Genomic DNA, 13,535 nt, shown 5'->3' with positions numbered 1-13,535 from the left:
TAGATAATCAGTGTTAATTATAATACTGTACATAATAAAAGGTTATTTGTGGTTTAAAGGTGCACACCTGATGACTGTAGTTTATTGGGCTCAACCAAAGACCTCAGGTATTTTAAAAGCTAATTTCACCTGTTTTGCGACTCTGGATCAAGTGGGGCTGGAATTGACCACGCACAAGTCCATGGCATTGTGACACCTCACATTTATCCATATTATAATGCATCTGGTGTGGATTTGCCCATTCATTCAACTTGTCCAAATCATCTTGAAGCCTCTTAACATCTTCCCCACCACTCCCATTCCCTCCCAAGTTTCATGTTGTCAGAAAACTTGGAAATATTACATTTGGTTCCTGCAACCAAATATTGATGAATATTGTGACTAGCTTGGGCCCAAGCATTGATCCCTGTGGGACCGCACTAGTCACCACCACCTGCCATTTCGAAAAAGATCCATTCACTCCTACTCTCTGTTTTTTGTCTGTTAACCAATACTCAAACCATGCCAATATATTTCCCCAATCCCATGCACTTTAAGTATGCACATTGAGTTCTTATGTGGGACTTTATCAAATGCTTTCTAAAAATCCAAATACACTAAATCGACTGGTTCACCCTTCTTTCTACTCGGGCAGCATGGTAGCATTGTGGTTAGCACTATGGCTTCACAGCGACAGGGTCCCAGATTCGATTCCTCGCTGGGTCACTGTCTGTGCGGAGTCTGCACGTTCTCCCCGTATCTGTGTGGTTTCCTCCGTGTGCTCTGGTTTTCTCCCACAGTCCAAAGCTGTGCAGGGTTAGATGGATTGGCCATGCTAAATTACCCTTAGTGTCCAAAAAAGGTTAGGTGAGGTTACGGGGATAGGGTGGAGATGTGGGGATAGGGTGTACGTGTGGCTTAGGTAGGATGCAGACTAGATGGGCCGAATGGCCTCCTTCTGCACTGTAATTTGATGATTCTATGATTCTTCTAGTTACGTTCTCAAACAACTTCAGTATGTTTATCAAATATGATTTCCTTTTCATAAATTCATTTGTCTAATCCCGTTGATATTTTTGAAGTGTCCTGTTATCACATCCTTTATAATAGCATTCTTCCTACTACTGATGTTAAGCTAACCGACCTGTAATTCCATGTTTCTCCCACTCGCCTATTTTAAATAGTGGGGTTACATTTGCCACCCTCCAACCTACACAATCTACAGAATGTTGGAAGATGACAACCAATGCATCCAGTATTTCCATAGCCACATCCTTTAGTATCCTGGGATATAAATTATCAGGCTCTGAGTATTTATCAGCTTTCAGTCCCATTATTTTCTCCAGCACTAATTTCCTTTAATTCCTCCTGCTCGCTCGACCCTTAGTTCCTTATCATTTCTGGGTTGTCCTTCTGGGTAGTATTCCTCTGTGAAGACAGAACTGAAGTATTTAGAGTCATAGAGGTTTATAGCATGGAAACAGGCCCTTTGGCCCAACCTGTCCATGCCGCCCAGTTTTTACCACTAAGCCAGTCCCAATTACCCACATTTGGCCCACATCCCTCCACACCCATCTTACCCATATAACTGTCCAAATGCTTTTTAAAAGACAAAATCGTTTAATTGTTCAGCCGTTTCCTTATTCTCTATTATAAATTCTCCTGTTGCAGTCTGTAAGGGGCCTACATTTGCTTCATTAATCTTTTTCTTTTTACATACTTAAGGAGGTTTTTACAATCTGCTTTTATGATACTTACAAGTTTACACTCATATGCTCATACCTGCAAATTAAAGTCAAAGAAGGCAAGTGCACAATTGTCTCCAAGCTTGCATATATTCAGAATCAGAAACTAAATCTCACTGCGTTGAAGGAAGAGTTGTGGAATCCCACACCAGGTATTTTGCACTGTTTATAGAAGTAAGGTTACTGTGATTCTCATTACATACAGGGGAGAGATGATGGTGTAACTGCCCCCAGGGCTAGTGCGTGGTCATTTCCAGCCCCACTTGACCCTGAGTCACAATACAAGTAAAGTTAAATGTTATTTTAAAATACCTGAGGACCTGGGCTGAGCCCAATAAACTGCAGTCACCAGGTTTGTAAAATTTAAACAAACATAACCTTTTATTATTTAAAAATCATATAATTAAACAAACAAAAATGTAACTGGCTACCTAATACCCTTTTCCTACCCCCTCCCCCTATCTAAATACCCCCACTCTCTCTCTCTACGCGCACACAAACAAATAACAAAAGGAAAAGGGTAGTTGAGAGGTAAAGAAATTATCAATAAAAACAAAAGGATCTTTGATGCACTAGAGTGGTTTCCAGTTAATCGGCTGGATTCTCTGATTTTGAGGCTATGTCCGGAGGAAGTGTCTAGTTTTACGATGAAAATGTTGGCGCCACCCCCATGCCGATGCGCTGCCCGGTGGGGGCTAGCAGCCGCACCACATAAAACTCCTAGCGTTCCGACATATACAACCGAAGAATTGCCGGGTCCGTGGCTATGCATGCGCACGATGATGACCTGCAGCGGACGTGTCATTCACCATGGCGCCGGACCGTGCGCAGACCCGGCCTGCCAGATAGTGCCTCCCTGTACCCCCCATCGCTACCCCCAGACCATCCCCCCCACCAGTCGCCCAGCCCCCACTGAAGCCCCCCCCCAGCCCCCGCTGAAGCCTCTCCGGCCAGCGGAATGACTCCCCCCCCCACCACCACCAACTGTGGCAGCCACCACACGAGGTTGACGAAAATTCAAGAGGACACGTATCCCGCACAGTCGGGAACTCGGCCTATCGAGGCGGAACATCGGGGGAGGGCCTTCGGGTGACATCCTGAGGCCGTCTCAACGGCGCGCGATGTACTTTCTGATTACTCCATTTTAGAGGGGCCAGAGCATCCGAAAAGAGGCGCCACCTCCGATTTTGGCGTCAAACGGGATTCTCCGACTGATCGCAGATTAGATATCGGCATCGGGCAACGGAGAATCCCACTCAATGTCTTTCTGGAGTTCAAATTTTCACTTTGGGATTTCCTGCTCCTAGGCTTGAGATGGTTTTCTCTGGTAGGGTTGTCAACTTTCTCTGTACATTCAAGTGCATTTCCAGTTTATAGTAAAGATGTGCTAGGCACTCACTGGTTTTCGAACATTAAACTGTTCTTTACTTCAGCAGCGAGGGAGAGACTGTTCCTTCTCCTTTCCATGTCCAATCACTTCTGCCCAGCCCTCTCAGAAGCATCGTGCAGGAAGAAATCACTGACTATTGCCAGACAGAACACTGCCCCGGCCGACCCACAGGTTGCCTGCCAGCCAATTGAACCAATTTCCTCCAAAGCTGGTTCTTAAGATTCACTCGGCGCCGATTACATGGGGCGGGTTTCTCCGTCCCGTCGCACCAGATTCCTGGTGCGGCACGCCTTCGGGATTCTCCGCTTTGCCGGCTGGTCAATGGGCTTTCCCATTGTTGGGCAACCCCACTCTGTCGGGAAACCCCCAGGCTGCCTGCAAAATGGAGAATCCCGACTACAGAAAATTTAGCTTTCTGTTTTCTCTCTCTAAATACAAAACCTGGAGCAAGCTGTCTTGACTAGCAAGCTACAGCTTGAACCCTCTGCTTAAAGGTACATTCCAATTATGGGTCCACGGATAAAAAAAATAATAAAATAAAACAAACAGGAAGAAAGAAAATGACAGAAAGTACTCTGACAATAGTGATGGTTCTTCCATATCCTTCTCTCAACTGACCAACTGTTTAAAAGAATAAAGCGATTTAATCCTGAGTGCTATAACTGTGAAAGACAGACAAGTGACAGGTTTCCTGGGCATTTAAAAAAGGAAGATAAATATTTATGGATCTGTTAATTTGTCAAGCCCTACCCTTTTTTGCTAAGATGCCTTCCATCATTGTGAAAATGTCTGCTTTAGTCATCAATTCTCCCAGGGAGGTGAATTGTCACAGTTTATAAACAGTTGTACTTTATACTGTCTCTTTAATTCCAAGGTATAATTATGTTAAGGGGATTCAAAGAGAGTTCATTAACATTTCTCTCTGGATAAAAGGTCCATATAAATCATGTTGCCATGGAGATGGATTTGACAGGTGAACAGGTCATTGAAAGCCATTGTAGTAACGAGTTACAGCGTTCTCCTACGATATCACTGACCCTCATAGACACAAAGTCAATCTGCAAGAATCTGAGCGAGGAAGGAGAGATAGAAGTAAAAGGTCCATTATACTGAAAGAGGTCATGAGCTGATGCTCAAATTGAAGAGACAAATTAAGGTAATTAGGACATAATTGGGCTGGTAGATTTGCCTCACTTAGGCTCGAGGGAAAAATCCCTAGTATAACCCTCACCGTGAAATTCTGTTCTGGGATTTGAGGATATCCAGCTGGAAAAGGAAAAAGAAAGTAAGCCATTGGGAGCTGGGAATTTTTCTAGACCGCTTCTTATTTATTGGCATGTCTACTTAAGGGACGGAGTGAAATATAACCATGGAGGGGGAATGGAAAAGCTTTTCTGTAGTTTTGAGTACAATTATCTACTGAAATAGTGTTTAGCCAATGTTGCTTTTCATTTTTTTTTGTTACACAGAAGTCTTAAAACTTAAAATCCTGTTGGGTGATCCTTCCAGTCAGTCAGTGGAAATGCAAATTTCTTTCTCAAAGTTATTGGTCTTTATAGGGATGGTAATACCGGCAAGTCTACAGTGGATGATGCTTCCAGTTCTGAAGTGCTGTCCTCTTCATTTCATCTTACTGAGGGGTTAGGACCTAAAATAGAAGGGCGAAGGCTTAACATATTATGGAATAGGTAAGTAGAGATAGAAGAGTGGTTTCTGAAAGCTGCAGCAGTTTAAAGTGCTTGGTGTATAAGGATGAAATTTAAGTATAGAAGCAAACAAGGCAAAGGTGGTTTAAACTCCTGCAGGTTTTGTCCCCTATCCTTTCAAGATGAACCCCTGGTCATAGTATCCATAACTTGTTCTGCAAATGGGAAAATTGCATGGAAGAAATGTAACCCCTTTCATGTGGTTACAAGCATCATTCAACCTAATAATGCTGTAGAAACTTCCGAATGTCATGTTTGCAAGACACTTAAACAGGGGGTCTCACTGAATCTTAAGGGTGTCACTCGTATTTTGGTATCAACAATGCAAAACAAACTATGGATACAATTTGCACTTTATGTAGAAAGCCTTTATTAACCCACTAAGCAATACTATATACTTACAGCATCAGTTGTTTCTGTAAGACCCTGTGGCAGCACGGTGGCGCAATGGGTTAGTCCTGTTGCCTCACGGCGCCGAGGTCCCAGGTTCGATCCCGGCTCTGGGTCACTGCCCGTGTGGAGTTTACACATTCTCCCCGTGTTTGCGTGGGTTTGGCCCCCACAACCCAAAGATGTGCAGGATAGGTGGATTGGCTATGTTAAATTGCCCCTTAATTGGAAAATTGAATTGGCCACTCTAAATTTTAAAAAAAATTTAAAAGTTTCTGTAAGACCCGTGTGCAACAGCTCGGATGGGATTCTCTGGTATCCGGCGGGGTGGGCCGTACCGGCGCCAAAGAGTGGCGTGAACCACTCCGGCGTCGGGCCGCCTGGAAGTTGTGGAATCCTTCGCACCTTCGGAGGCTAGGCGGGTGCTGGAGTGGATGGCGCCACACCAAATGGTGCCAAAGGGCTTCCTCCGGCTGGCGTGAATTGCCGCATGCGCAGGAGCGCCAGCATGTTCCCAGAACCGCTGGCATGATTCCTGCGCACGCGCAGCGGGTTTCTTCCCCATGCCGGCCATGGGGGAGCTTTACAGTGGCTGGCGCGGAAGGAAAGAGTGCCCCCATGGAGCAGACCCGCCCACAGATCGGTGGGGCCCGATCACGGGCCAGGCCACCGTGGCGGCTCCCTCCAGGGCCAGATCCCCCGGCGTACCCCCGAGATCTCCGCAGGCCGCCTGCAGAGCCAGGTCCCACCGGTAATTCACACCGGCGGGACTGGCCGGAAACGGGCCGCCGCCCGGCCCATCGCAGAGTGGAGAAACTCCGGGGGGGGCCGCTGCCAACGGCCCCCGACTGGCGCGGCATGTTTCCCGCCCCCACCAAAAAATCGGCGCCAGAGAATTTGGCAGCCGGCGCAGGGGCGGTGGGGCGGGATTCACATCGCCCCTCAGTGATACTCTGGCCTAGCGGGGGATCAAAGAATCCCGCCTCTCGTCTCAGGGTGATCAGACCACTGAATGATCTTCCACACAACTTCCCGTGACTGACCAAGTCACACATTTTGGCTGCAGCAGCGGTGACCTTGAGAGTTGTGGCTTTGATCCCCTTTCTGACCCTGGTTTGTCGACATATAGGTGATGTCTTAAATCGAGTCATCCGACTGCGTTATCAATCCTACCCTGACCTAACAAAGACCATCTGAATGAGGCCATTTCCTGCAAGTGATGTCCCCAGAAATGTCGCAACAATGGAAATCATCCTTGGCTGGGATTCTCCAAGCCCATGCCAGGTCGGAGAATCGCCGGAGGGGGGGCGCGAGAATCCCGCCATCGCGCCCGCACGGTCGCCGTGTCACCAGTCAGCGGCCCCTGAAATAGGCCCCCATGATGATTCTCCACACGCCACGGGCCAAACTCCCGCCGGCATGGTTCAGACCTGGTCCCACCCGGCGGGAGCCCAGATGTAGACGGCCTGGTGGGGGGGGGGGGGGGGGGGGGGCGGGGGGGGGGGGGGGGGGGGGGGGGCCTCCACGGGGTCCAGGCCCGCGATCGGGGGCTTCCAATCAGCGGGCTGCCGTGATTGGAGGATGCCTACCTCCTGTGGCGCAGGCCCGCTGTTCGGTCACCGGCGTGTTACCCGCGCCGGTGCGGATACGGGAACCACGCACATGCGCCGGTGCGCAGACGGCCGTGGCGCGCACGCACGGACCCGTGCCGGCCGTGGAGGGCCGGCTTTCAGCACCGGAGCAGCGCACGGTACTCCAGCACTGTTCTAGCCCCGAAGAAGAGAATTACTGGGCCTGGGGGCCCATTGACGCCGACGTCACTCGCGCCGATTTTGACGCCGGCGTCAACACTTGCCCACGATATCGGTGAATCCTGGCCCCTTTATCTTGGTACAGCAGGAGGAAAGCCAGTCACAATTACTGAAGAGGTCATTGTCTAGATCAGTTTCTGTGGACATGGTGTGCATGTGTGTGTGTGTACAGTTCCATATAGGCCCCAGTGTTGATGTCCTCTGGCAGAACATTTCTCCTTCATCCCAAAGTCCACCCTCCATGTTCCTCTCACCCAGTTTTGAGCCCAGGTCATTGGCCCACCTTGCTAAATTGGTTTTAACACAAGTATGAAGATAAGACGGATACAAAAGAAACAATGAAAGGGATTACAGCTTGAGAACAATACCCAAAATGTCACAATATCTTACACAGTGGTTTCTATTTGCTACTGACTTGCACAGCAGTGCATACACTGAATACATCGAGTTTCCTTAGGTTATTTGACATTATGAACATATACATTGAGTATCTATTGACGATTTACAGCTCTTCAAACTTGGGCAAGGTTATTAATTGGCAAGATCACCATTTTTGCTAAAATGTTTCTGGGTTCTAGCTATTCCAACTATTTCACTGTTTGAAAAATGCTGATTATGGATAATGGGTTCTGTGGGCAAAGGGGGCATAACACCAAACTCCAGGGAAGAGGACAACGGACATTCGCAAGGGATCACTAGCAATAGACCAATCAGGATTTATTGACTGAATTTCATCCCATAGGACTTAGTTCGGGAATTTGTTGTCCAATGTTCAGTCCTGTCTTTTTTTTTTGTTTTATTTTACCAGCAGCAGGTTTCACCTTTAAATGGCCTTGAGAATACAGATAACTGTACTGTGGTAACAATGAATGGAAGATCAATTTTGATGTGATTTAATACCTGCATGTTTGTTTACTGATAAACTACTGTTGATCGCGAGCTGATAATAGCCAGAAAAAATTGCATAGTCACTTTTTCAATGTAACGTGCATGCACACATATTACTGGGGGATTAGTTTGAATTGCACCCATTTACATGTCATTTTTCATGGGTATTTAAAGCACACATCACAGCATTCATTGTGCAAACAGTATGTTGCCCAGGTTCAGTCAATAGTCCTTTTAATGGTAGTAGGTTTGATTTGATTTGATTTATTATTGTCACATGTAATAGTATACAGTGAAAAGTATTGCTTCTTGCATGCTGTACAAACAATGCATACCGTACATAGGGAAGGAAGGAAAGACTACAGAATATAATGTTACAGTTATAATAATAAGAACATAATAAGAACTAGGAGCAGGAGTAGGCCATCTGGCCCCTCGAGCCTGCTCCGCCATTCAATTAGATCATGGCTGATCTTTTGTGGACTCAGCTCCACTTTCCGGCCCGAACACCATAACCCTTAATCCCTTTATTCTTCAAAAAACTATCTATCTTTACCTTAAAAACATGTAATGAAGGAGCCTCAACTGCTTCACTGGGCAAGGAATTCCATAGATTCACAACCCTTTGGGTGAAGAAGTTCCTCCTAAACTCAGTCCTAAATCTACTTCCCCTTATTTTGAGGCTATGCCCCCTAGTTCTGCTGTCAGTTGTAGCAAGGTGGAGAGAAAAGATCAACTTAATATGAGGTAGGTCCATTCAAAAGTCTCACGGCAGTAGGAAAGAAGCTGTTCTTGAGTCGGTTGGTACGTGACCTCAAACGTTGGTATCTTTTTCCTGACGGAAGAAGGCGGAAGAGAGTATGTCCGGGGTGCGTGGGGTCCTTAATTATGCTGGCTGCCTTTCTGAGGCAGAGGGAATTATAGATGGAATCAATGGATGGGAGGCTGGTTTGCCTGATGGACTGGGCTACATTCACGACCTTTTGTAGTAAACTGTAATACGATGTATATTTTATCACTGAATAAAAACGAAGAATGTTTGAGCTACAAGAACTCTATACAGACTGTGGACAATCCCTAAAGACATACAATGCTGTAAGGGATGATTTAATTTAAGAATATGAACCTCTTTTTGTTTTTCATTTAGGCAGAATGTTCCTCAGGTTATGAATTTCTTAATTTGTTCAATGAATATATCTTTTATAGCCGTGTCACATTCATAAATAAAACAATGAGGAGTTCACTGTATTTTTCAAACATTTTATTACAGAATTTGTAATGGAAGTAAAGCATCGCCACAGAAAGAAAACTACTTATTGGAAAATATATGATTGCTGAAACAGAAAAAGTGTACTGACTGAAAATTAATTGAGAATCAGACAGATAAAATGTAATATAGCTCAACTGCTCACCACCCACTTTGCTGTATTTAATTAGGAGAATATCATTCATGTGTGCGGAACTTGGCTATAAGTTTCTGCTCGGCGATTCGGCGTTGCCGCACGTCAAGCGGAAACTTATATCCAAGTTCCGCACACATGAGTACGGCCTCAACCGGGACCTGGGATTCATGTCGCATTACATTCATCCCCCACCATCTGGCCTGAGCTTGCGAAATCCTACCAACTATCCTGGCTTGAGACAATTCACACTTCTTTAGATACATAGAATTTACAGTGCGGAAGGAGGCCATTCGTCCCATCGAGTCTGCACCGGTTCTTGGAAAGAGCATCCTACCCGAGGTCAACACCTCCACCCTATCTCCATAACCCAGTAGCCCCACCTAACACTAAGGACAATTTTGGACACTAAGGGCAATTTATCATGGCCAATCCGCCTAACCTGCACATCTTTGGACTGTGGGAAGAAACCGGAGCACCCGGAGGAAACCCACGCACACACGGGGAGGATGTGCAGACTCCGCACAGACAGTGACCCAAGCCGGAATCGAACCTGGGACCCTGGAGCTGTGAAGCGATTGTGCTATCCACAATGCTACCGTGCTGCCCAACCTGGGGTTACCCCTATCTCCGAATCTGTAAAGGCTTAATTACCTGCAAATGCTCGTATTCAAAGCATCGTCATGCACTTTGGATTTGTCTATATATAAATTCTGGAACATACCTCTTCATTCACCTGAGGAAGGAGCAGTGCTCCGAAAGCTATGGATTTGAAACAAACCTGTTGGACTTTAACCTGGTGTTGTAAGACTTCTTACAGTGCTCACCCCAGTCCAACGCCGGCATCTCCACATCACGTATTTTTCTTTAACAACACTATTCCCCAACATGGGTGTAACCAGCGGGTGTAACACAACTTGGGTTCAGCATAGTTCAAGTTTCTGTGATCATTTGCACTAATATTAAAGTCATAGCGCGAGTAGCAGGCCCTCCTCATAGAACTGGTCATATGCCCAAAGGTGCTGGAAGCTTCCACCAATGGCACTTATTTTCAGGCCTACGAAGAGGCTCAGGAGTTAAGATGCCGTATTTGGGTGCTTTTCTGAAAGGTTTTTTAAAAAAATTTTAACTTTCCTAAGGAACTCAATGTTGCACCCTAATCTAACTGGAAAATGGTTTTGCAATTTTTTTAAAAGTTGTTTTCAGCTATTGAAAATCTGGTTCCTCACAGGGAACGCACTAATTTTGAAAATGCTTAATTTATGTGATGAACCAATTTTCAGACGCATCAATCAAACTTCACCCAGTCACCACTCTTGAATAGATCAAGCAATAATTCTTAAAACCTAAAAAATATGTTTTGCAATGCTTCTCGCTTGCATTGGTTTGAGGCAGACTTTTTATATTCGGTGATATGCAAATGTATTTGAGTGGAAATCCGGGGAATGAAGAATGCCCCTCATGAAAAGATGGAATTAATTTTATGCAAAGTATGTGCCAGAATATCTGATTGTGGCCAAAGCGGAATCTCGACCGCCTGACCTTTTATTTCATTAATGGTCCATTAAATGCAAAACGTGATTTTTTAAAATATCATTAATGGGATGATCACTAACGAGCAATCTGTTGCACAGTAACATACTGTAGGTACTGAAAATCTGAACAAAAGCAGAAAATGCTGAAAAACAGCAGCACATCAGGCAATATTTATGGAAAGGGAAACAAGGTTTATGGGTCAGATTTTCCAATTGGAGATGGGAATCAGGAGACTGCCAGCAGGCAGGAATTTCAGGGTATCATGCCCTAAGTGATCTGAAGGCAGGAGTGGATGCGGGCTGAATCTCAAGCTCGCCCCCATTCCCAAAAAGCCTTGGCCCAGTGTTTGAAGAAATCAGCAGCTCATCTATATGCAGTTGAGCCTTCTTACAACTTTAATCTACCCCTCACCTCTTCACCCCCATACACTTCCCTTACCCTAACAACCCTTGACCTGTCACCCTGAATGCGACCACTAACCCGGGTTTGACCCTGGCTGGATCGCTGTCCATGTGGAGTTTGCACATTCTCCCTGTGTCTGCGCGGGTTTCCTCCATGTGCTCCGGCTTCCTCCCACAAGTCCCGAAAGATGGGCTGTTAGATGATTTGGACATTCTGAACAGGCACCATACTGTGGCAACTAGGGGATTTTCACAGTAACTTCATTGCCGTGTTAATGTAAGCCTAATTGTGACACTAATAAAGATTATTGATGTTATTATTACCCTCTCACTCTCTCCCTCCTCACCCTTACCCCCACACCCTTGCCTCCTCATCCTCAACCCCTCATTCCCTATCATCACTCCCGATTATCTATTATCAACTTTATGAACAAGACTCAGAAGCCCTGTTATAACAGTCGGCGACCATTAAACAGCCTGTAAAACATAAGTAAACAAATAGACTTCAGAACTGATTTATCAGTAGATATCTAGACCGAATACCTGAATGCAATGGAAAAAGTAAACATTTACCTTTAGATATCATACGAGGCTTCCCTTTTAATAGAATGAAATATGCTTTACCTTTTCATCCATTACATGTTTTGAACTCACCTAAAGACATTTCCACATTTATAGTATGGATCCTTTACCTGACAGCTTTCCAGCTGGAAGAAATAACAATCTGGCAAACATATGGTTTGAGGGATAGTTGCATCACAGCACTGTCATAACTCACCTGACATAACACAGAGACAACTCATGAGCGAAATTTCATGATGATTTGGAAGGAAGGCCAAACATTTCACTTGCCTTTTAAATACGTGCCTCCAATCTCAGGTTCACACATCCATGCCGCTGGTGTAAAGTCCAACAGCTGCTCAAGTCCGGCCACCTCCACGAAAATTAAAAAAACTTACCTGGGGAAGACTCTCAATGAGTCCACAACACTTGCCTCCTTCATAGGTTTGGGCGGGTTCCATGGCCCGCTCCCACCCCTGCCCTCCTGAAAATGGCTGGGGAGGGGGACCCATGGTGGCCTGTGGCCATTTCTTTTTGTTCCCACCTCTGTTTGGCCCTGATTAGGACAAGGAAAAGCTGGCAAATTGTGCCTTGTTGATGAACCTTCATTATAACTGAAAGAATTATTACTGAAATTTGATTTGCTCCTTGGCCAATATTAGAACGCATAGCTGAATCGTTGAATGTCATTGGCTAAGAGCCATCATGTGTGAGGGTAGTTATGGGCAGCATAGCAGTAGACGTTGATAGCACTGTGGCTTCACAGCGCCAGGGTCCCAGGTTTAATTCCCCACTGGGTCACTGCCTGTGCCGAGTCTGCACGGTCTCTCCGTATCTGCGTGGGTTTCCTCTAGGTGCTCCGGTTTCCTCCCACAGTCCAAAGACGTCCAGGTTAGGTGGATTGGAAATGATACATTGCCCTTAGTGACCAAAAGGGTTAGGAGGGTTTATTGGATTACGGGGATAGGGTGGAAGTGAGGGCTTAAGTGGGTACCGGTGCAGACTCGATGGGCCGAATGACCTCCTTCTGCACTGTATGTTCTATATTCCCACAACCGCACGTTTAACTGATCGTGGAGCAAATTGTATCAGTCACGAACCTCCAGTAGCGCAGTCTATAACTTATGAACAATTAGATTAAATGTCTGCTATTTGTTTTCAATTTATTAAAATGATAATTGCTGTTTCCAGGTTCTAAATTAAATTGTTGCCTTTTAGGTTCTAGAATTAAACTTTAATGTGCAATATTTTGGTAAACACCTTGAGAAAAAGGAGGCAAGTTTTGAGTCCTAAACAGTGGAAAAAGGAAACATTTCAGTAGGAAATAAGTCATCATCATGAAAAGCCCAGCAGCTCTTGGGCATTTCCTGGTGACTGATTTCATTGGTGGAGGATTTAAATGCATTTTTTTTTTGTGCCAAGAAATCTAGACACAGGCATCACCAAGACTGAAATGAGTAAAAAGAAATATGGGACGGGATTCTCCGACCCCCCGCCGGGTCGGAGAATCGGCGGGGGCCAGCGCCAATCCCGCCCCCACCGTGTCCCGAATTCTCCGTCACCAGAGATTCGGTGGGGGCGGGAATCGTGCCGCGCCGGTCGGCGGGCCCCTCCCGGCGATTCTCCAGCCCGCGATGGGCTGAAGTCCCGCCATTGTCAACCCTCTCCCGCCGGCGTGGATCAGACCACCTACCTTACTGGCGGGAGCAGGCGGTGCGGGCGGGCTCC

General features: G+C 46.0%; 1 protein-coding gene across 3 annotated transcripts in view; it reads left to right on the top strand.

The window, feature by feature from the left end:
* Window positions 1–13,535, top strand: part of LOC119953757 (alpha-1,6-mannosylglycoprotein 6-beta-N-acetylglucosaminyltransferase B-like) — a 1,231,367-nt gene that overhangs the window by 743,621 nt on the left and 474,211 nt on the right. The gene's annotated exons all lie outside the window — the stretch shown is intronic.

Source organism: Scyliorhinus canicula, chromosome 18 (assembly GCF_902713615.1).
Source record: "Scyliorhinus canicula chromosome 18, sScyCan1.1, whole genome shotgun sequence".
In the NCBI taxonomy this organism is placed as follows: Eukaryota; Metazoa; Chordata; class Chondrichthyes; order Carcharhiniformes; family Scyliorhinidae; genus Scyliorhinus; species Scyliorhinus canicula.
Note: the sequence above shows the minus strand (reverse complement) of the source record. Positions and strands in the feature narration are given on the sequence as shown.